The sequence below is a fragment of the Ochlerotatus camptorhynchus genome, unplaced genomic scaffold, assembly GCF_037179485.1.
Source record: "Ochlerotatus camptorhynchus isolate MF236.1 unplaced genomic scaffold, CSIRO-AGI_Acam_v1.1 ptg000423l, whole genome shotgun sequence".
NCBI classification, from domain to species: domain Eukaryota; kingdom Metazoa; phylum Arthropoda; class Insecta; order Diptera; family Culicidae; genus Ochlerotatus; species Ochlerotatus camptorhynchus.
In genome coordinates this window covers 1,463,868-1,489,373 of record NW_027040909.1, presented here as the reverse complement: position 1 = coordinate 1,489,373, position 25,506 = coordinate 1,463,868, and the positions used below count along the sequence as shown (strand labels likewise).

Sequence of the window (25,506 nt, the reverse complement as noted above, 5' to 3'; positions counted from 1 at the left end):
GAATGTGTAACAGAAATTAACACCATTTAGGCAAAGTTTGAACTAACTTTGATACTGAATAACCTTGAAAAACTTCACTCGGGCGTGTTCGGCTGGTGTTCGTGCCTTCCCGAGTGCGGTGTGGGTAGTCATAGGAAACCATCACGGCAACGTCGCATTGTTAGCACAACAGCAGCAGCCAAGTTCGGTGCGGGGAATGCAAAGTAGTATTGGTGAAGTGGTGCTTGAAGGACCATTCAGTGTGTACTGTGAGTGGAATTTTCATCGCTGTAATTTAGTGTAATCTGCTGTCGAATTTGGTAAGTTTTCAAGCGTTATTCATTACTTGCAAAATGTTATCGATGAGGAGTGGGTAGTGGGGGCCGTCGTGAACTCGCCTGCCACTTTTCTGCAAACGGGTGCATGGGTACAATGGCTATTATTTATTTGCTTTCTTTTTGTTGTTATTCTTCGCTCACAAGCTCTGACGAATTCTCATTGTATGAAGATTGAGGTGGCTTGTGGGTGTGGTAGTTAGGGGAGAGGTAATGTTAGTGTTTTGTTATGCGTGTACGTGCGCAGTAACGAAACATTGTAAGCTGTTCGGTTATTTGATGCGTGATATGTTACTCATTACAAATACAATCAATTTGCAATACGTAACAAAAAGAAAGGATCACTTTGATAATTTTTGGATGTTTAAACAAAAATGTGACGCATGTAATCACAATATTAAAGGACATTATTACATTTTGATGCACGACATGAGTCTTAAAGGAAATAAAGAAACTACAAAGAAATAATGATCATTTAACAAACAAGCTGAAATACAGTCTAAAACACAATAAATTTGCCCGACACGGGATCCGTTCCTACATTATTATTTTTTTCATTTTCTCTGCCTTTCGCTACGTTGAGTTTGATTGCTGGCGAGGTTACTCAATTCTCTCGAAACGAATACTCGCTGCTGCTGCTGTTGCTGCCTGCTATGGATGTTTTTTTGTACGTTCATAGCGATATTGAAGTACGGCTTTGAATGTTGGTTGAGTACTTCTTCATCAATAATGAGTTTTTAGGTGTTTATTTTTTCTTCAAAGCTGCTGATGAATTGTATAGATCGGAAGTGTAGACTGAAATCTGCTAAGTTGATGTCTTATATTAGATTTTAAATCTCATAAGATTGCTTGTTTTTAAATCGAGACTTTCTTATAATTTTTGCTAACCTCATTCTGATAATTTAAGAGAAAGTGACGTTAATTGATTACTTGATTGAAGTCCATTTTCAGCATTTAATTTAATTTAATTAACATAGTATGCCGTAAAGTTTCAATAAGTCAAGTTTAGTAAACTTTTGTACTACATCCGCGCTACACATCAAACTTCGGCTCGACTTCGGGTGTACTTCGGGTTGCGAGCCGAACGTGGAGAAAAATCGAGGTCAGCTTGCTTGGTGCTGTTTGCCATCACGGCGACCGGGGCAGCGTTGCTAGTGTTAGTGCAGTGCTGCTAAACGGAAGACGTGTTTCACGAGCTCGGTGTTTTCGGTGTACAGATCTTTACAGTTTCTACACCCTCTCTCGTGCTTGACATACCCCACTTCCCCTATAGGTTGTGTGCTGTGGTGTGACGGATCTCCCGGTAAGTTTATTTATTTTTGCTCAAATTCACCCCGGCAGCAGCCTGTATGACTATTGTTTCCCATATGGATTCTAGCATGGTTTGTGTACGGGATGTGACTAGAGGGGTTCTTCGGGTGTGCTTTAGGGTGGATGGTGATGGAATTTAATTTTTCTGCTTTGCGCCTATGTCGACTGGTGGTTTTGGGATACAGCGCGTTGTTACGGCAGGTGTAATGAAAGTGTTATGGAGGGGCGCGGGTCGGGTCGTCAAGGTGATAAGCGTGTTTGTTGTTACATCTTTGCTCGCGTCTGGTGTGCAATGTGCGTGGTGCTTAGGAAGCAACTTAAATTAATTATTTTAAACGAATGGTTTAAGTTTAATGGGTTTGACGATTCAGTAATTCATTGTATTCTGGTTCTAGCGGTTCGCATGTTTTGGTCTGCGTGCTAGGGACCAACAATTTGGGGTGGTTGAAATCTGACCATTTATCTGGGTTACAATGATTTGGCGTAAAATTACTTGCGGTGTGGCATGATTCACGATCATTCAAGGGCCGCATCATGTAAGTTGAACGAGACTTTTTATAGGCTAACTGTATGGGAAAATTATTGTAATCGGTTTACATGACGGGTTTAACGCTTCGTGTGTAATGCTTGAGTTTCCTAGAGCTTGTAAAAGGATTTGATTAAATTAGGTACGAAGACGGAGTGTTGTGTTCACTTCACAGGCTACTCTTATTTAATGGTAAACACACATTGTAAAAAAGCATTTGGTTTGTTGAAATCATTCGTTTTATAGTTATTTGATGTTGTAAATACAAAAGTGGGAAAGTAATAACATGAAAACTATAATACGATGATGTACAAAAAAGTCTCCTTCAACATTGCCGTCCATTGTGATGGTGGCGGACTCGATTCTCCCCCTCCATTGAGGAAATTTTCGGTTTGGAAATGTTCTCGGCATTTAATAGGTTTTTTTTATAAAGTATGAGCTTATCCACTTTTATTGAATAAGAGTCTTATTTAAAATATGTGCATATACTTATACTTTGTACTAAATTAGATGAGGGTTAGGCTGCCGGTGGGGCCTCATATAGCCTCGTCAGTAAAGGAATATTATTACCAAGCTGGAGGCGGCGGGTTCAATTTCCGGTCCGGTCGAGGAAATCTTTTGGGTTGGAAATTTTGCCGATTTTCCTGGGCGTAGATTATCTTTGTGCATGTCACACAATATACAAATTGCATGCATTGGTTGGTTTAGAATGCTCTCAATTATAATAACTGTGGAAGTGTTTCGAGAACACTTACTTGAGAGCCGGAAAAACGCTCGTAAAAAAAACGTAAAAGCCTATAAGTAGAAAAAAAGACAACAGCAAAAAAGCTTATACTCCAATTAATTCCACTTAATTAATTTTGGTATCCATGACAGATACGTATTTCGACTATAATGTGCAGTCTTCATTAGCGTCATTCCCACTAAAGAACTTATCAAAATCTAATCTTTTTTAAGTAATTATCCCCTAGATAAAAATGTCAAGATCACCGGTATAAAAATGAAACTACAATGTGTAGAACCAAGCCTTTGGGATTTTTCCTTATTAGAGAGTTGTATAGATTTTTCTCCTTTATTTTGCTCGGTAAGCTATAGTGAACACTCGGCTCATGTTACAGTGTGCTTACCACGGAAGCAACAATCAAGAATTTCGTCATAGCTCACATCAATGTGATGAATATACGGGTTACGATGATAACAACAGACTACGCTTTTTAGTATTCAGCACTGTGATGTAAGTGTAAAAGAGTAAGAAGTTTTATTCTGTCATACCTCCGTCAGTTTTCCGCTGTCAGTTTACCCAAAAGTGTCAGATTGCCCATAAATGTCAACATCATGTCTATGGTGCATCTGTATGGTGTTGACAGGGATAGAGTCCCCCTGGTTTTTACCGGATCTGAAATCAAGGCAAATTGATCACAAATGATGCAAATAATAATTCATTACGTCGAAAGTAACAAAGGTAAACAAAGTCGAGCTATTAGTGTCAATCGATGCTCCTGCTATTACACTATATACTGTCCGAATATAGGACCATATCCCATTTTTAAATTTATTTACCAGTCAAATTGCTCTTTGACGCAATAACCTTCCGATCAAAATATTTTTCGATGTTATGTAAGTCACCCGATTTCTATGGAGGTACCGTAAGTACATTAAAAATGTACGTTCGTCGTTTCGTTTTCTCATTATTAAAGTGAATAAACCGAACTGTTTGTTGCTAAGATGATTTCGGTGGTCCTAAAATGATGAATGGACACACGTAAGAAGACGTGATTGACAATTCTCCCAAATGTCCTGGTAAATACACTTTGACTTATGTAACAATGTGGGGCCACCAAACGACGTATAATAACTTTTGACTAAAAAAACCAGTGATTTACATGAAAGCTAGCGATCTGCTTTGTATGATTAAAATCCTGCTTAATATGCTAAACATTTCTATCACTATGAAATCATATGTGCTTAATTGAACATAGGAATAACTTTTCGATCATCACAACAAAACTTTATTTTTCTCGGATCGTTGCGAATGTTACTTTCGACATAATGCAATTTTGGTCTTAGTTCTTAACGAATGCATTTTTATCAATTATTTAAATTTTACCTCAAATTAAGCTTGAGATCACTTAAATTTTCCATTTTTAAAAGATGCGGTGTTCTTTTCTGACATAAATTGAAAACAGCAATTCGGTAAATATATTACAGTACCAACTGTAAAATTGGTTTACATTACCGAAATTTCAATATTTTCCCAACCGAGCTTTGATAATGTGATGAATAAGCACTACAATAGATCAAATTACTGGTCGCAGTGGTGTTAGGTCCCGAACAGAAGAAAAAAAAGCATGATAAATATTTCAGCTCGGTAAAAATATTAACTGATTTCAGTAGTATACATCTCTTTAGTTGATAATACAGTTTTCTTAATTACAAAGCTCGATTTTTAACAAGTTCTTTGTAACTTGAAATTAGCCCAAAAATGACGGAAAACATTTTATTTTCCTTAAGATTTTGACTCCTTTCCACATATAGTTGCGGTAGTGTTCCTATAAACGTGGAATCCAGAAGAAATCAATAATTAGTAATTTACTTTGAATCTACGGATGGGACCGATTATTTGCGATTTACTCGAGGATAGTGGGGTAACATTTATCAGAACAGGATCATGGGAGGAGTTGAGGAATGTGGTGTCGTTTTATTAGCAGAGAGTCGTCGCCAGTACATGAACGGTAGTTGGATTTAAAATTCAGCTTTTTCTAGAGTAACTGCTCATTACTAATTGTGGAACGGCTTTTAAAAATGAAGGTAAAATTGGACGGTGGCGTCGTCACTACCTATTATCGTCAGGGGGTACATGAAGTCCTTGGAGGCTCAATTTTTTTGGTCAGACAATGCTCGGGATCATGAGGTCAGATGGGAGTAATGACAAAGCAACCCGCAGCAGAAGGCGCCATGGGGTCCGTGGAGTATAATCGACAAAACGACCCGTCAAAACGTGGAGCGATACAAACAGAAACGAGGACAGCAATTTCATCTTTCCGCTGGAAAGATGCTGCTGCCTGGAAGAGCTGGAGTCCGTGGAAATGGAGCAGCTGTATTCTTCTCAAGTTCTGCATAAGTTCTACAAGAATGCATCGCGCTAAGGCTTTCAGCCGCGAGCCGAAATGTGTCGGGCGGGATAAGCTGATCGAAAGATGGAAGTAGCACAACGTAGAACATCTGAATTTCTTAGAGGCAGGTAAGTAAACAAGACAGAAGAAAGAATGATTTCACGGCGGACAAGGGAGACTCCCATTATAAGTGCCAACTGCCATTATAAGTGAAGTTATGGATACTATCAAACTGCTAAAGAACACCAAGGGAGCCGGGAAGGATGCTAGCGAAATTTATTAAAATTTGCCCGAATATATGTACTGTCTGTACCGACTGACTGTCAGGATCAAGGATTCAGGACAGCTACCGGAGGAGTTGATACATGGACTTATTTGTTCAACATACAAAAACATAAGGAAAAGTAGGAATGTGAGATGTACCGAGCGATCACTATTCCGAACCCGAACGCAGTTTACAAAAAGTTTTCTTCTTGCTCTTAATTCCTTTATTTAACGTCAGTCTCTGTTCCGCAATCTAGTGCCAATCACCGACGGACATGGATTTTCATCCATTGACGACAATCGAATGTGCAGGGAGGCAGCTTTCACACCTGCGTAGGATATCGCACCCATCAACACACATGGGCCGAGGACCAACGGCTTTACTTCCCTTGCGAAGGAAGACGTGACCAGAGATTTGTATCCCTCAGAAAAATCCCACCGACCTCGGCTGGGATTGAACCCAGACTTATTGGCGTGAGAAAGCAGTTACGCTTACCACTACACCACAGACGCCGGCCAAAAGTTTTCCAGATCATCTTCCATCGTTTTTCGCCGCCATGAAGCAGATTTGTGGGTAGTTATCAAGCCAGTTTTGTGGACGGGCGATCGACAACAGATCAAAACTGATCGATGGAACTGTGTACGAACAGTGATGTGTAAAGATTTTCAATAAATCTAGCCAGTTCTTTTGTATCGCTGACAACGGAAGAAAGTTCGAGGCAGTGTTGACTAGAAGATCCAAGCGTGATAAAGTTCGCAGAGAACATGCATTGTTCAGACTTGGCATTTCTGTACCTGTTCTCCGTGACATTGGGGTGAGATATGACTTACGTCACACTTACAACCACACGATTTATTAAATCGATACCATTCAAATAGCTTCATGTAGCAAGGTTCGGGCGACCGTCGTTCATAGTGATTTTTTGTGATGTAAGGGGCTCGGCTACCCTGTAGTGACCGTTTTTACTTAGTGAACAGAAGATCATTGGCTAGGACGTATCCTAGTATAAAGTTATTTTTTGTAGAATTAAATGCTATAAATTTACACATATAAAACTCGGTCTGAATTTTTCGGAAAAGTGGTAGTCTCGGTAAAATGTAACGTATGCACTATCCGGTTTCGAAAACATAGTTGACTGCTTTTGGGAACGTTATTACATTTAAATAGATTCATGTCGACGGGCTTAAACGATCTGTGATGTAAGGGGTTCGTTGGCCTAATGGCAATCATTTTAGCTTGCTGAGCAAAAACTAAGGTTTCAATCCCACTCTCCTTAACATCACTTAGTTGATAGGATCGCATTAATCGCAAACTTATTATTAAAAGATGGCATCACGTTCCAAAGTGAATCCAGATCTAATTTACCCTTCTCATTAACAAAAATTTCCTCCCTGTGACAGAGGTTGGGCCCTAGTAACAATGGTCAAATTTTTGGAATTGTAGTTTATTTTTTTTCTTGTTATTGATTATTGTTTTCAAGTGTTCATAGTTTTGAACATGCCAAATTGCATGTTTCATAAGTTTTCTTCTGAAAAAAAAATCTAAAATCGGGCAAGTACATTTTGAGATAGTTGAGTTTTTTTTTTTTAATTTTAACTTAAAATAAATAAAAAAAACATTTTTTTTTCCAAAAAGACATTATTTTTCCTAACATTTGTTGCAGACGTCATTTTAATCAGAAATTCCGTTTCCGTACTAAATTTTTATAAAAGGCGTCGTTTTTAAAATTTACAAGATTCAAAATGGTCGAATTTTAGCAAAAATGTGAATCATTGCCCATAAAAAACAATTACTTAAAGTTCCATACAAATCGGAGAAATTCAATTCAAACATGTTATTCTGTTTTTCGTTTTTTGCCTGGTACTGCTCTACTGACCCTGATTAGAGATTTAATCCAGAGAAAATACCGGTTGGAGCTTGCCATCATCACTGACTTTCCATCCGCATAATGTAAAATTAATTCATCACAGTTGTTCCTAAATGCATACAGCATAGAGCATGAGCATGAGCATGATTGACCGCCCACGGTTGCTACTCTGTTATTGTCAGACCAGCTGTAATTACGCAGAGAACCAATAGACGATGCTTGGGACTAGCAATCATCCTCAATGTGTAAAAACTGGTGATCTCAAACTAGGCAATACCAACGCAGGTTGCGCCCGAACACAGGTCAAGAAAGGAAGGGGTAGGAATGTGTTAACGTGACACTCGCTTTGATGGAAGCCGAGAACACCTCTGAACTTCCACGAGGAATCACTGGGATATTGGGTAATAGGGTTGGGTTTGCAGCAGGGTTCGTTTTGGTAAACGATAAGCTGAATTGATATCCTAAGTCATATAACGCGAAGGAGCTTGGTATTGAACCCATGGTCTTCTGGTCAGTAAGTAAAAACGTTTGCCACTAGGCAGACGAGCTTCTTTTTAATCATCGAGTTGCTGTTATTACCATGTAGTCATGTTCACAAATAAAACGATTGACGAATCTTGAATGTGGATGGGCTTGAGATTGCTCAGTAATCAAAAACGGTTGCTCTAAGGCCACCGAGCCCCTCATATCACATTATACCGTTACTCAAGTTGTTATAACTATTCAAACCCGGCACCGACGACAACGAATTTTTTTACATTCAAAGTGTTTTTTATGTTACTTCATACGCGAAGTTAACGATTTTCAGAGTTGGTTGGAAATGCTAACATGAAGCTTTAGTGTGATGATTTATTAGCTAGAGAATGATCTTTAGAAGAGTGTAGGTGGATAGTTCCGTTAGAGTACGGCAGTATGAAAATTGAATAGAAGTTGAAAATGAGCGAAGGGCCATTAAGTGATAAAAAACGTCGCTAGAACTATTCCACAGCCGCAGTCAGTTTATGAGCAACAAGAGGGACGCACATTTTTGCCTGTGGACTTGGAGACATACTTCAAGTCCCCGCGTACATCGTACGGGCTAGGCAAAAATGTGCGTCTACCTTGTAAAACTGTCGCTTTAATGGCCCTTCGCTCATTTTCAACTTCTATTCAATTTTCATACTGCCGTACTCTAACGGAACTATCCACCTACACTCTTCTAAAGATCATTCTCTAGCTAATAAATCATCACACTAAAGCTTCATGTTAGCATTTCCAACCAACTCCGAATTTTTTTTACAAAATACACGATAAACAAGCGATATTACCATAGAGGTAACTCTAAGACCAGAAGGTTCCGAAGAAACGAGCTCTACTTTTTGGCTCAGCTCTGGTACTATCTTCGGTCCCAAGCTAATCGATACACCCCTCGAAACATTGAAAAATCCAGGAAACCCCTCATTTTATCTGTCAAACTTTCACAGTGAATCAAAACAAACATAGTGTAGTACTAGAATTTCGACTAGAATGGGGTACGTTAATCGATTTGCTTGGGACCAATAGGCTAGTCAAGTAGTGAGCCAATTTAAAATCGATAGTTTCGTATTGATTGTTGATATTACCATACATTTTTAATATGAAAGGACCTGGGACTGCATTTTTTGATCTGTAAGCAATCCACTGCAACCGACGATCTTTCAAATCCTAAAACTAAAAGCTACGAAAGAGTACTTAGGCCTTCATTAAGTTCCACTTTCACGCGACGTTTAATGTTTCGATTTGCTCTTTACACATGGTTCAGGCAATCATAACAAGCTATGACCGACGTAACGATTGTTTAAGCCCTGGTTAAACAAGCTATTCAAATGATATTACGTTCTCGAATTTCACTTGGTATGCAATGAACAACAGAAATACGCGAAAATTCATATAGTTTCAGTGGTTGATGGTTAATTTTAAATATACTAACGGTACTGCCTACGGCGACTACGACGGCGTCTACGACAACGACTACAGTGAATTTGTAACTTACCATTTGTCTAAAATATTATCTAAATGCATACAGCATTGATTCCTCTAAGTTGAACTTAATGAAAGCCACTTTCTACTCTTAAATCCGGAAAATTGCTTCCATCTCAACAACATTCGCATCTAGTGTCTTGATCATATTTCAGCTCAGGTGGACCATGTGTTTCCATTGACAAAGTCGAAACAATGAGTATTTTTCACCTCCATACCATTGCTAATCAAATTTGATTTTCTTCCAACGGCACACCGAAACAATAGCTTCTACCGGTTATATTGTAATCGCATGTTTACCTTAAATTTGATATAAACATTCATTAAGTATCTCTCTTAACATCAGAAATATGGTATGGTGCTGTCCTTGGACCTGCCTGGAAAGGCATGAATTTTGGACTGAAGTCCTCTGAATTTGCACTGGAAGTCCTCCGAATTCAACGTTAAATCAAGGTCCCAGATTTCAACTCGAGACAAGCAGCTCGACAAGAAGTGACATGAAACGCGCCAAACACATCATGCAGCATATCAAAACACATGATAATTCAAGAACAAGATCAATAGTGGTCATATTGAGTGTACAGGACCACATTGGCCATACCCGTACATGTTGCAGGTACTCCCGGGAATCGGTCAGTTTCTGACTTGGACCAAAACTCGCCAAGAATTGTAAAAAATCAAATAGGGGAAATGTAGGTAATGTCGGCCTACATGTCCCTAATTTGGGCCCATCGCTAAAAGTCTGCTATTTATCAATTTTATCTAGATGAACGCGTTATTGGGACGTTACTAATGGATATTTTTGGTTGCTATTGAAAATTTAGTTGATTGCTGAATTTATGTATGGGCCCAAATTAGGGACACTTAGGCCGACATTACCTGCATTTCCCCTATTAGTTATATCGAGTATAAAGGGCACTGCTATACTGGACTCATCCGAGCATGGTCTAGGTACTCCCGGGGAATTAGCCAGTTTTTAAAAACTGCAAATTTAGACTAATTGTATGGGAAAATTATTTTCATCGGCTTACATGACGGTTTTAACGCTTTGTGTAATGCTTGAGCTTCCAAGAGCCTGTAAAAGGATTTGATTAAATTATGTATGGAGATGGAGTGTTGTGGTCACTATTTAAGGGGAAACACACACAACCTCATGAAAATTAAAAAAAAAAATCAATTAAGGTCATAAAGAGGGATCAGAACCAGATTGGCTTCATCCGGACATGTTCTAGGTGCTAGGCGTTAAATTCAGAGGTGGCACAGAAAGAAGTGGATGGCAAGTTTAGCTAAAATAAATGCTCAGCATGTTTATTCGCGAAATTCACATAAAAGATTGATCACTTGCGTAGGAAATCTATTTGGCAAGGCGTACACCAGCATACACCTTCCGGTCGTATGAAACAAATCCAAACCTGTCAAAATCCGTCCGTATTTTTTTTGACGTAGGATTACGTCTTTCGGCAACATATTGGGGGTGCAGTTTCAAAAAACCAAAATCGATCGCGTTACGAAAAGTGGTCAGGTTTTGACTTATAACTCTGTCAATAGTGAATGGATTTTAATTCTAAACAAACCAATCGATTGGAAATTTTGAACACTTTATCAATTTTCAATAGTCCAACTGATGCAATGGTAATCAAAATTATCACCGATTGCCTGCAAAAAGCGCTTTCCCAAACACAGATTTCAAAATCGAATTCCATCCGGTCTCGCCGAACGGTCGTCATCAGCAGCAGCAATCCGTTCGGCGCGTTGAACATGTTACCTCCCATGCTGCTCGCAGAGCACGGGGTCGCTTATTCTTGAACACTTTTACGCAGCTTCAACCCAAGTCACTTACCTTGGCAGGAGCCACACAATTGTCGGTGGACAGTTCCTGAACGAATATCAACCAATCAATTTTTAGAAACTAGGTGGAGATGATCCAAAGTAGCAGTTCTAAATGCAGATCAAAAAGAGCGAGGATTGTACACCCCTTTTTGGGCACGAGAATCGAGAACAAAGAAAGAAGGAACTTAGGGAGTGCTTCCTGAAGTAATACTAGCCGACAAATAGGTTTTCATGCTTGATTATTTGGCCCACAATGGGCTCTAGAGAGAGTTTTTAGAGAGAGAGAGAGAGACATTCGGGTGTACTTACACTTGTTTTTGATGACGATGAACTATGTTGGCATGCATAGACGAAACGATGGGCGGGCCTTACAAGGGCAACTTTCAGTTGTCCGGCCGATCCGGGGTCGGTTCAATCAGTGGTGGTGAACGGGGGATGCATACCGTGGGACTAGCGGCTACAGTTTGAAGCCAACTGGCAGGGGGCGTCTCGTCTGACCGCCGGGGAGCTTAGCCTGGTTTCACAAAACCGTCTTCGTTGCTACCACTGGTTGAATCTTGGTTGGTACGATGGCTTGTTGAAAATTGCTGAGCGGTGCTCGATAATCGACCCTTTATGGAGAACCACTCCAAGATGGCGTCCGGGATGGCCGCGCGCTTCGTCTGACCACCAACGTGCTTCGGGCGTTAATCCGATGGAACTTCTGCAATTCTGGACTTTTTGTAGTGAAATATCCTCCAGCATTCGATCCCGAATTTTCGCTTTTTTTATCTATTGAATAATCCAAAAAATCCGTGCGTTTTGTGCACGAAAATGCGTAATTTTGTCATCAGAAAAAGAGGCGTTTCCTCTTAATTTTTTCCCTTGATTTGTTTTCCGTACTAAGTACTAATGCTACCGACGGCAGGGAGGCAGCTCTCACACCTGGACACATAACATATGTGGAACTTCATGCAAAAAGCTGACTCAAAGATGACCCCTTATTTGTTTTACCTCAATGGTATAACTGGCATAGTTGTCAAAATAAAATTTTCGTGACATCGACACTGAGCATTCATAAGGACCAATGTCGAAAACATAAATAATGGTTTTTTTTCGTAAATGTCTCGTACGTCAAAGTCAATCCAAGTAAGCCACTAATTTTATCGGATAGGAGCAAAGAGGAAGAGGTGACAATTGGCTTCTTCCTCTTTTATTTCTATCTCTATCTTTATCTATCCCTATCTCTATCTTACGCACATGAAATCGGCCAATCAGGAGCTGGTTGGTGTTTGACGTCCCCGTATTGTCACCTCATCTCTTAGGATAGGAGGACTCTTTCTGTACACAATCATGGTGTTGGTTTTCTTGAGTGAGCTTTCATTTTCGAGAAATTCACGCAAAAAGTAATTGTTTACGTTTGCAGCATTGGCCCTTATGAAAGTAAGCATTGACGTTGACGGCGACTCTGCAACTCTTTACTCCTGGTAAAATCCCATTAGCATCTGACAATCTATGCATGAAATCTAGCGGACTTTGTCTTATCACTTCAGAATCACAGAATCATATGGATTTTTGATAGGAGTGAAAGGGTAAGGAAATGTTCACCAAGTTTCACGCACAGACTGATGTCTGCTTATGGGATTTTACCATAGGAGCGAAGAGTTACAGAGTGACCGAAGAGGCGAATTGGCAATAGCCACGGTAATGCGTAATGAGATGTTAACAGGTGAGGCCCAGATAATTTGTCGTCTCTTTTGTTCCTCCACTGTTTAAATGCTTGACGGAGTTTGACGTGTGGGCATTCTTTTTTCGACAAGTTCGACAGGGGGCTTCTCAAAGGATTTTTTAACTAGTATTTTAAAGTCGGTTAGAAGCCAATCAAGAGCGTTGTTATTCAGTAATATTGCCTATTTACAGATGAAATATTTCGATCTTTTTGGTTTGCATTGGATTCATTACGGAAATTATGTTAATTGCATGTAATTTAATGCAAACAATTCGAAGATTTGATTATTACGTCGAATAGGTGTGAAACTATCATTATGTCTGTGGTATGTTGAAATACTGTTAACTGTGCTTTTAGTGAGTCAACTTACGATCACAGCACGAAATATCCAGTTGATGCATATGAACGATTATTTTCGTTAGTAACTTGTGCTTAACTTTGATACATCTAGCTGGGAGTCCCACGCTGGGACCTTAGCCATAGTGGTCGAATTTTTTTTGTTATGATTGTGTGTAGCTCCTCCTTTGTCTTTTCGATCCACAAGAATCAACCTTACCACGTATTTTTTTAGAAATTTTCAATTGAAGGCAATTGAGAAACATAGGGAGTGTTGAAATCTTGGATATTGCAGGTATTGATAAGCGCTTGATATCATTTATCGTCCTGCTTGCAAGATTCTTGCGAATGAAACGATGCAAAGTCAGCTCAAAACACTGCATATTTCCAGAACAACATGTGAAAAGGGCATACAAGCTTATTGTAAACAAACCTTCTTATGCCCTTTTCTCGCCACCCATATGACACCAACGCAAACCTTTAACATCGCCGGGTAGGGGACACTTTCCCCTTCCCGATGATATTGCTGGTTTGCGTGAGCGACCCTCGGTTGGCGAGAAAAAGGCCTACAAAGGTTTGTTTACAAAAAGCTTGTATGCCCTTTTCACATGTGGCTCTTGATTTTACAAATCGGACTTCTGACTCTTGTTCCAAATTTTTCTGCTCCTTTCTCTGGCCTTCAAAATGTAAGCACTTAGTTCCAAATTTACGGTCGTGTTTTTCCTCCTACGAATCCTAATGAAATCAAAGTTTGATGCATTTGGTCCCAAAAAATTAGAAAATGTCCAAAGAAGGAAATGTTACATACATGTTTCTTCTAAGTTTGCCATAGTTTTGCTGTGTGAATCAATGTGATGAATTTGTTAAAGTTAGCTATACAATTATAAATAAAGCACATAAATGATTAAGGAAATAGTAAGACATGAGTTCAGGAGTGCTAGGAACACATAGAATTATAAACCACGATAGAATTATTTAAAAGAATTGACAAGCCCCTTGATGCCCTTTCTCATTTTACAGCTGGTATAATCAATTTGACAGATCGATGTCCATCTATACCACTTGAAATCACTGAAATGGGGTCGATTTTTGTTGATCGAGTTCCACATATGTTAAGTGACCTGGACCATACCTATCGACCCTTCAACTCATGAACCGGGGACCACCGGATTCACTTTTCTTCCGAAGGAATGCGTGTTCAGAGATTTTATGCCTCAGAAAATCCCGGCGGCGCCGACTGGCATTGAACCCAGGCCCTTTGGAGTGAGAAGCAATCACGCTTACCTCTACACCACTGGCGCCGCTAATAGTGATTATTAGCTGAAATAGACTATTCTGTGGGTTTGAGAGAGATTTGTTCGATTCGACTTAGATGCAAATATTGATTTAATTTTATGTCCTACATCACTACACCAGGTCGAAGGAGGGGGCGAATTATTAACATGGGACGAAAAAATAATAATGTTGAAACAACTAAATGATTATAAAATGAATGAATAATTTTTTTTAAATATTGTGAAGTTTTAGGATAAAGCTTACACGAAACGAAAATCAAATATCATTTTATTCATTTGTTTCACTTATACATTTTTGCCAAAACATCAGCCTTATATATTCCATAAGACAAAAGGTCCTATAAGAATGCATAAGAGGTATGTGTGACCGCATATACATTTCATTTGACACATGATCTTCATCAACTTTTTACAGGGCGTCTGCTTATTAGTTGACTTATACATTTTATGAATAATCAGCATTTGAAATTTGCCAAAAGGTATGAGGAGATTTCTATCCGTGTAGAGGAAGAGACGATTTGGAATAGAGATGATTTTTTTGTGGGTGGGTGACATGACATAAACATAAAATTTGCATCAACCTTATTCTGATTTATACTGCAATTTACAACTATGTGAATCGCCGTCTCTCTAGAAGTAGTTTTGAATTAATACAAAAATGTTTCATTGCCAAGCAAAAGGGTAGGAAGTCTTCCGAAACCATGATTCGTTTTCTACTTTTGCCACTAAGCATGATACGTAGAAGCTTGCATGTTCAGCTATGTGCTATTGTGTTCCATATTGAGGAAAATGTATCAGAGTCCATTAATTTATTATTCAACTATTCAGTCCAATTTAACGCCTTTATTTTATATATTTACCATGAATGTTAGGGGCTGTCCATGTGGACAGTTTAATAGGGAGAATGGTTGGTTGGCGAGTGAGATTTAAATTTTTTAAATTAAAATTAGTATGGATATTTATCCACGCAGGGGAACAACAACAAATTCTCAAAAATGGACAGCCCCTTATTTGTATAGGAGGTTTAAGACCGCATAAAAAAAATGTGTTATGAACCAGAAATATGCAAAAATTGTTATTTTTCTGATGATATTTTGAGCTATATTTTGCCATTCAACGATTATTTTTGAAGTAAAGTTAATGAAATTAAAACACGTTAACTCAGAAATCCTTTGCAGTCTACAGTCAGTCTAGTCCAGTAGCAAGTGACGCCATTTTGGATTTCTCCTGGCAGCAAATCGATTTTCCAACCACAGCTGTACTTCGGTTTCTGCTACGCTGTTTTGCACACCGCCTGCTGTAGCAAAACACTTGGCGTTCGTTCAACACGCTTTCCACCCTCCTTGGTCTCATGCTTAGCGATCGAATCCAGGTCTGATTTGCAGCACACTCACTGATGGGGCACAACAAGAGAACACGTTGAAGCGGATATTTTCTGCTGTTCGCTCTCCCAAAATGAACAGAAATTTATTGTACTAAAGTGCACGATGATGAGACATTTTGGACAAGGGGCCGTCCAGAAGCGGTATAATGGGTTTGAAAAATTTAATGTAAATGCTGAAACTTTAATATTTCTACAAGTTCCGCAACTTTTAAAAAGGTGGGTTCCGTTGTGGTCGACCCCTTTGATCGATACAGTCTTTAATTTTATAAACATTTTTTAAAGCAATTTATCTGATCGAATAAAGTCGGCATTGCTGTTCGTATGAAGAAAAATCTGCAGCTACGAACCGGTTTTCATGGCAATGCTGAACTTCTCGTCATGGTACATCCGCATGCAACGAATACTTGAACATTCTATTTGTATGGAGGATTACATATGACACATGAAGGGTGGAGCACATGTTCGCTTGCTGTTGGTTGAAAATCAGCAACTACAGCTGGGTATGTTTAAATAAAAGATGTTCGTTTTCCTAAAAGTTTTTCCGCTTTTTAAAATTTATTATTTGTTTATTATATCAAATAAATGTATAGGCCAAAATTAATGACGCCAAGTTTTTCGCTTTATAAATTGCAATTAACTATTGAGATGAAAGCAGATTTATAAGAAATACTCAATTTAGTAAATACTCAAACGTCACTTGTCAGTACTCGGCATACTTCGTGAGCCGTTCGGTTGCTCGGCTGTTCGTTCAAACGAAAATGAAATAGGGTTATTTCAGCTTGTTTCACAATTCACTGCACCGACCTTGTGTGTTAGTGTTAGTGCAGTGTTGCTAGCAGCCAGACGTTCAATTTACTCTCCTGCTGCTTGGTTGCTTCTTACCAGGCCTACTGGGTAAGTTGTTGTTGTTTTTTTGTATTTGACATTTGTTATACTTTTTTTTGTTCGTTATATTTATATCACGTTCGTTTAGGAATTTATCATTTTATCGCAATCCTTGAATGACGCCACGCAAATAGCTTGAAGCTTACTTCTTGCTCGTGGACATCTTGATTGCTGTTTTATTACACTTTTCACTTACTTCAGCATGCATGGGAAGCGTTTCCTGCCTTCATTTTGCTTTCAATCATACGAAGGCTGGGCCGCTGATCTTTGCTTGATTTTGATGCTGCCTCTGCCGTTCGCCTGTCTGCCAGGTCGATTGTACACGCGGCAGTTAGGAGACAGTTGAAAGAAATCAGGTACAAGTGGGAAGATAGTGTTGGAAACCTATAGTAGCACTTTTTATTGCGATTAGGGTTACTGATTGGTAGGATGAATTTTGGAGTTCTGTTTTGATTGACGTCCACTCTTGAAGGTGTGGGGGGATATGGTTCTAGAATTTGACACAGGGAACATACATAAATGACGTAATATTTGAGGGAGGAGAGAGTGTTTCAGATGTTGTGATCGGTTATGTATTAGGTATAGCAAAAAATACAACGAGGGGGGAGGCTACGTCATTTATGGATGTTCCCTAAGTGCAATAAAATCGAGAAAAAAAAATGTGTCGTAGTTTTTTTAACCTCCCTTGTGGGGTGTCCATAAACAACACTTGGAAAGTTATATGGAAGCTTCAATTGAATTGTTCAATGTTGGACAATCGTGAGAGCGTGTTGGATGACCCCTTTAAAGTTATGATTTTCTCAAGAGCTCGTTGAGAAATGTGAAGGAAGGAGTTGGCATTGGTTTAAATGAATTTGGCTTTCAGCTGATTTGATCTTAGTTTGTTCTACTGGTCTACTAACTAATAATAAAGTAGCTACCTATAATACCGAGCTGGTCATGCCTTATCTATTTTTATACCTTGTTTGACACATACTGTGAGGGGATCCGAGAATTTAATTTATTGTTTTCGTGGCATTGGATGAAACCTGAGCCAAGTGAAAAAGGTTCTCATATTTCCGCTACCTACGCCACAAAATCCTTCGTAGTCCTATTCGGTACCTTTGTTTTTTAACCTGTAGTCCAGGTCAGCATCCCTCCCCGGCGCCATTTTGTTTTCTGCTCAGTACGAGTACAGTACCGTAAATCGATTTCTTTCTCCCGACGTCAACGAAAGTCTGCCTTCTGTTCCTCTGCCGTTTTACGTAGTTCGATGTTCGCCTGCTCGTCATTGTGTTGCGCCGCAACGGAAAGCCAGCTTGCTGCGATCGGAGCGCTGTATCTGATGCAATGATGGTTGTGGAGCATGCACGAAAGAGAAATGAAATTGTGATAAATATTGTTCGCCGTCCCCCGGAAGGAAAATACTTCCACGTTATGTGGACATTTTTTGTAGGCATGGATCGGACGAAATTTGGTTTCCAAAAAGGGAACGTCCCTAGGTGACGATACAATTTCTATACGCAGTCTGCACAGTATTGACAGATTGTCAATCATTCGCTGGTCTATGCAATATCGTAGTCGTTACATAATTTAAGGATGAGCCGTCCGCTAAACTAATTTGATTCAAACCTTCTTCCTCTTTCTGGCTCAGTATGTTCCTACTGCAACTTATGTTTGTTTTCAACTAATCACTTCATATTCTTCAGGCTTCTGAGCCTGCCATTGCATGATATCCTACACATAATGTGTGATGGGCACAATGATACTCTACGGCCCGGGGAAGTCGAGACAATTTTGACCTCGTAAAGACCTTTGAGCGAACCGGGAAACGAACCCGACGTTCCCTGCAGGGTTACGCTTTCGATTATCGGGGGCCCATTTTGATTATTTTGATTTAAATAAGGATCCAATTATGTTAACAATATGATTGGGTTTTGTATGTGAAGACTGAGGAATATTGACCAGAATCAATTACTTTAATGAATTGAATGCTATGAGTAGTATATTTTCATTGATACATCCAATAATTTATCATTCTGACGTAGCTGATGACTGCAGTAAAAAAGTGGAATGTAACATTTTATTGAAATTTGTAGATGCTTCAAGTTATTGTTCGATTAGGGGCTAACCATATACCACGTCGACAGGTTTGAGTGGTTTTAGACTCCTCCTCCCCCTCCGTGGATATATTTTTATTTTTATTTGTATGGACCGTGGACATTTACTAAACCCCCCGCCCTCCCTCTTCAAGTGTAAACATGGTATATGGACAGCCCCTTAGACACGTCGATGACTTGCCTAGATAGAGCAAGCTCTTTGACGGGTCTATACATATCTACGCGTTACTGGGGACTTGATTATCAGTGTAATTATCTTCATTTAGACCATACCTCGTTCAGCAATTTAAAAAATAGTGTCATTATTTTTTTTAATTATTTATTTTAACAGGTCACTCATACACAGTCGGCCAACATCGGTTCCCTTCGGCGTTGATGTACTCTTGTTGAAAATGAAAATGAGGTTATATTGAGTTTCACATAGCATATAAGTATTAGTGTGTATTGGGGACGGCCCCGGCGTAGTGGTTAACATCCATACCTCTCACGCTAAAGAGTTTAAATCTCATCCTCAGACAAGTCACGAGTAACCCAAGAGTGTCAAAATAACTGCAAAAAAATAAATATTTGTGTTAGTGTAGTGTTGTTAGCATTTGGATGATCCATTCCTATGCGTGACTGCTGCTATCTACACTTTTTGGGTGAGTTCGCCTTGTTGGGTTTGTTATCTATGATAAGTAGGCTAACTCTTGAGTGTTACACAAAGAGTTAAAATGTCAGTCAATACCGTTTCGGTTGAAGATATTGAACGGTGAAGCGTCCATAAATGGTGCCACAGAAATGGTACGATTTAAATTCAATTAAGGTATTCCGGAGCCAACAAGGCTAAACCAACAAACGTTAGATTGTTAGCACTTCTGCTCCTACACTGGGGCGATGTTGTATTCCATAGCCTGCTATCCGTCCATTCGTATGGCGGGTGCTCCGCATCATAGAGACAGCATGCTACGATCGACGTTGCTGATAGCTGTGGCTGTGGGGCGTGTTTAAAAGAGACGTGGAATTGTGGTGCCGTTCGCCGTTCCTCGGATATTTTTGTATGTGCACATTTATGTGCGTTGTTTTTGAAAAGAGGGTCGTCCCATGATTACGGTATCATTTTGGAACGCCAAAAAGTACTGGTTTTTCTGGTTGAGCATCATTTATTGGCTTGTTGAATTCTTCATGGATGAACCCTTAATATTGATAACATATTATAAAAAGAATAAGTTTATACAAATATTACGTAACACAAGAAAGGGGGAGGGTGCTCTGCAAATAAGTTAAACGTCATGTATTAGGTATAGGAAAAGTGCCTGACGAGGGGGTGGGGGTATTAAAAAATCCCCAATTGTCTTTGTATCAATTATTCAACATTTAGTTGAATCCATGCATGCAAAACCGAGCCCGATTAATCAATTTTATTGATTGAACGATTTTACGCTATACATACGCAGCAACGAACTTCCTTCGATACATCCATGCAACAAAACTTGTTTCACTCCGGTGAAGCTAACGGCTGAGGTGATTCAGCAGAGAGGAGAGGAGGTTAGGAAAAGTACTCTTGCTTATTCGTCAAAGCAGAACGAATGCTTTTAAAAAATATTCTGATTTAGCGTAATTTGAGATATTAAAAGTTATCGCTTCATTACGACCATCGTAGATAAGGCGGGCCTTGCCGGGATGCATTTCATAGTCATGGCAACTGATTATAATTAAAATTCCCAACACCCTTCCACACGTTGCATTGAAGTTCCGAATTTGTAACATAAAGTTGTCCAAAAGTTTTAGTAAGTTTCTTAAATCGAAGATGTCACTCGTAAACATTCGGAAACCTTCGGCTCTCATCGGCATTGGCGATTCTGTAGACGGGAAAAATGAGGTTACATTGAATTTCAGATAGAGCACGTTAGTATTAGTACAGTGCTGTTAGCATTCGGACGTTCCATTCTTTTGTTGTGTTTTGAGGCTGTTTGTTATCAACCTGCACGTACTTTCTGGGTGAGTTGTTTTGTTTTGTTATTTATAGCAGGTACACTAACACTTAAATGTTAGTGTTACACAGGTTACCTATATTACTTTTTACTATTTAATGTAATCGGTCGTCCCTAAACGGCGCCACAAAAATCGATCGACAGTAACGGTCGATGGCGTAAGTCCAACCGAGTTGTTAATGTTAATGCATTGTTCGCACCCTGGGAATTTCGCTTTGCGTTTCTTCGCACGCGCGATGGTAAAACGACCTGAAGCTTTTTACACGGTGCGGTTCCCTTTTACCGCTGTGTAAAACGGCTCGTTCGCGACTGTGGTTACGGGTAAAGAAGAAGGTCGTCATGTACGGTGACGTCGCGTCGCATGTATACTTCGATGCGATTGTTATTATTGTGAGAAAACTTTCGCGTAAGCTCATGTGCGAAATTTGTATATTGATTGAACGAGTAAAATCAGATAGGAACTTTTGAATTTCCAGACTGTAATGTAAACAATTTGAGAGAGAAGTATGACAATACAAACTACGTGTCCTAAAACTGTGGTTTGCGGAATGCTCTTAAATAACTGATTTTTTTTTGCATTTACCCTTCAATCAATTTTATTGGATTGATTCCTGGTTGATGCATATCTACGTTTAAGTTGACTAATAAGACTTCAGGCAAACATTTAACGATCTAACTTATTATTGATTGGTAATTTTGAATGAATGGTCGGCAATTGAATCATTAATTACAATAGTAAATCTATTTAGCATTCTGAACAAATATATAATGCACAACATTACATTTTAACAAGTATTTTAGTTCAGAAGTTTTAAAGTCTCACCAAACACTTGTTTACAAACCAAGTAATCGAAGTAGGCGTTTTCAATGCTCTACAGTACAACGCCGTCCACATACACACACAAACATTGATGTTCGTTACATCCCAGTGCAACAAAACACACCGCTGCAACACGTTTTGTTTTATTTTTATTTGCACGTGCCTCCGTCGGTCTACTGTTGAACGAGTGTAGCGCTTGGAGTCACTAAATGGGATGTTGTATTGATTGTTGGAATTTTTCTTCAGCCATAAAAGATGGCAAGAATCTTCAAAAGCATACATTTGGGATGACCTAATTATGATCGACTGTTCTATGAATAACCGATTATATGCCGTCAAATGCGAAAAAAATAACTTAGAGTGAGATTGCTTGGGCACACTGTTTGCTTTAGTGACTCCAAATAGAAGTGTGTGATTTTTTTAGAGTTTTGTTTTACGTGAATTTAAAAAAAAAAACATTTTATTAAAAAGAAATAGGATTAAGCACACGGCCGTTCAATTTAATTCAGTGACTGTGTTAGATTCAACGGCCGTGCATGCCTAATGTTACTAGGCTTAAGTATCAATTAGAAAAATAATCTGATAAATGCAATGTTCCTGCGTTTAAGTGGATAAATAACTATTTATTAAAGTACTTTTATTGAATTGTTCATTTATGCATAAATGGGACATTCTATCTAGGTAAACTTATTCAGATGTCGTCAGGCATTTCAGTGATGTTCACCTGCTATCACAATACATCTTCAAGCTTTGATAGTATGAGTGACGTATCATGTGCTATAATAAATCTACGTGACATGGTGTTTTCGTACTAGAATGATGTAAGCCGTTTATTGATTTTTCGTTTCTATTGTTCAGATAGATGAAGGTATTATTGCTAGATATTCAATAATCATCATTACTGACTGCCCTTAAGCTTCAATGATTCCAAAATTACACTGCCTGTAGAGTCTTTAGGTTGTGTTATGGTCTAAATTTAGGTCAAGAAAAGCTCTTAGTTAAACAACATTTTTCATGACCAAAAGTTACTATACTTTATTCATGAATAGCAGCTTATTGACAACCTACTGCTAAGTATTTATTAATTCTAAAACAAATTCCAGCAAACGCAACCATAGGCAAGTTTAATATTTCGGAACATGTAGCACATTGAACCTTTCCGACTAGTGTTATACTTGAATGGAGCGTTCGTGAAATGTAGATAGATCACAGACTGCATCATACAGCAACAGCAGCTGAAGTAGCCTGTACTGAAGCACGATTAACTAAACGAACGCGAATACACACGGACAGGAAGGTCGATAGACAGCGAGGAGAGAGTATACAGAGAAGGGGAAGCTTGAAGATTGCTCGGTTTCACTGCTTTGTGTATGGAATATAGGCGGTTGAGAGGGTCCGTCGTAGTCCACGGGATCGAATGAAATTTGTTAAATCGCTTAATTTGTAATGACATTTTCCATTCGTCAGCGTTGAAATTTGGATCTCACTGTCGCTGCGGTTGTGTTTGCAAGACTTATACAAAACGGCGGCCATATTGTTTTTTTTTTCAAAGGAGGTCACCGGTAGATAGGATTTTTTTTTTGTTATCGTTTATTGATTAAACGTTGAAAATTATAAAAAAAGTAGGAACAGAGCTTGATATTGAAATTGATTGATTAATATATTAATATGAGTTAGCTAAAATATTGTTAAAGAAAAATGTTCAAATTTATTGCGAATGCCTAATACAATTATGATGAAATTTCAAAGTTATCAGAGGTTTGAAGCGAAGAAAAAATATCTAAGTTTTCATTGCAAATTTGCCTGATCGCACACCACCATGAATGATGTCGCATACAACATCATTGCAACACATTTCATTCACTTATTCCTCTCCTCGGTCATAACCGCATACCATATTTATAGTTTAGAGAGTCAATGTACGCATAACCGGTCTTCATGAACATTTTGATCGTTTTTTACTTGATTTGTTTTGGGTTACTTAACTCACAAATAATTTTGTGATTTTCCACCAAAAAATCGATAAGTTGTCTTGCATATACATTAAAATTTTCCAACTTAATTAAAACCTACAAATCTCACTGGAATGACTTCCTGAAATGAGAAATTCTCAAAAAGATGTCTCAAAAATTAGAGAAAAAAAGGTCTGAATTTTCAGCAGGTTAGGAAAGGTGTGGGCAGTGGTGAGGTTTGGTTCGGATGTATCAGCTCAGCAGAAAATGCTACGCTTGTCGTACTGGCTGCCGTAGTGTTTGTGCAGTGCTGCTAGCATTAAGACGTGCTTTCGTATTTTTGCCTCGTCCGAGGTAGCAGTGCGGTTCCGTTCAAGACACATAGGTAAGAGCAATTTGTGTGCTTGTTTTTTTATTCTGTTTATTCCCGCACTCGGTGTGGTTTATGAATGTATTCTGAGGAATACTGATGTTTGAATCTTTCGCTCGTCTTACGTATGGGGTAAGGTCATGTGTTTTTTTACATCTGTGCTGATGTAGTTCCCTATCAAGTGTAGTATTTCCTGCTCACATTTTGTTTTGGTGGCAAATCAGTTGACATATGTATATGCTAAGACCTCCCTGACATGCTTGATTTATTGCCTAAATGCAATATTTTTTTTAGAACGTTCGCAAGTGTCCCAGAGTTTCGCTTAGTGAACCAAATTTTACATTAGTTTTTGTTTTGTTTTTCGTTCTCTGAAGCATTGCGCAGAAGTCAGAATATCATGAATGTTAACAAGAGAACTAGTTAATATGAATTATTCACAAGTAAGGACTGTTCATATACCACTAAAGTGTTCATGTCATTGATCCATACAAATTTCATAAAGATTTTATAGATGATCATACACTCATGGAGAGTGGATGTGCTTAAAAAGTTCCTTCTTTTGGTGGTTGTAAACATTAGGGTGATCCTGAAGCTAATTGATATTCAATATCGTATTTTTGTAAATAAAGGCATATGATATTCAGCAAAGTTCTAGCTGAGTTAATTTCAGGCAACTTTGTGAAGAAACATTCGATCTATCCTTTAACGATATCATTTTAGAGAAATTTTTCAGAATTGAATTAGTTAATTAGTTGATGAACATATGTCTTTATTTTCGAAAATAAGAAGTTAGAGTTGGTTGGAAATGATATCTAACATGAAGCTTTATACCATAGAGGTAACTCTAAGACTAGTAGGTCCCGAAGAAACGTGCTCAACTTTTTGGCTCAGCTCTGGTACTATCTTCGGTCCCTAATCGGCTAATCGATTCACCCCTATTAACATAGGAAAATCCACTAACCCCTCATTTTATCTGTCAAACTTTCATAGCGAATCAAAACAAACATTTATGTAGTGCTAGAATTTTGACTAGAATGGGGTACATTAATCGATTTGCTTGGGGCCAATAGGCTAGTCAAGTAGTGAGCCAATTTAAAATCGTTAGTTTCCACCGGTTGGTAATACACCGATACTTTTCGCAAATATTTTTATGGTCACTATTGACCGAATTGTTTTTTTTTTTTCCTTTGGTTTGTTTTTTCCGTCGATCTTGTTCTCCGTGCTGAGCACCAATGCTACCGACGTGCCAGGAAGGCAGCTCCCACACCTGGACCCTACCTATCGACCCATCAACTCATGAACCGGGGACCAACGGCTTTACTTCCCATCCGAAGGAAGGCGTGATCAGAGATGTTATGCCTCAGAACATCCCGGCGGCGCCGACTGGGATTGAACCCAGGCCTGCTGGGGTGAGAGGTAATCACACTTACCACTACACCACCGGCGCCGTTATTGACCGA

The 25,506-nt window shown here is 38.9% G+C and overlaps 1 protein-coding gene across 1 annotated transcript in view; it reads left to right on the top strand.

Moving 5' to 3' along the window:
- The first annotated feature begins 1,458 nt into the window (after nucleotides 1-1,458).
- The window catches only part of wde (windei), a 36,912-nt gene continuing 12,864 nt past the window's right edge, over nucleotides 1,459-25,506 (top strand). Inside the window, exon 1 of the mRNA XM_065233967.1 lies at nucleotides 1,459-1,617. The gene's annotated coding sequence lies outside the window, so the exon portion shown is untranslated. The remainder of the gene's footprint in view (nucleotides 1,618-25,506) is intronic.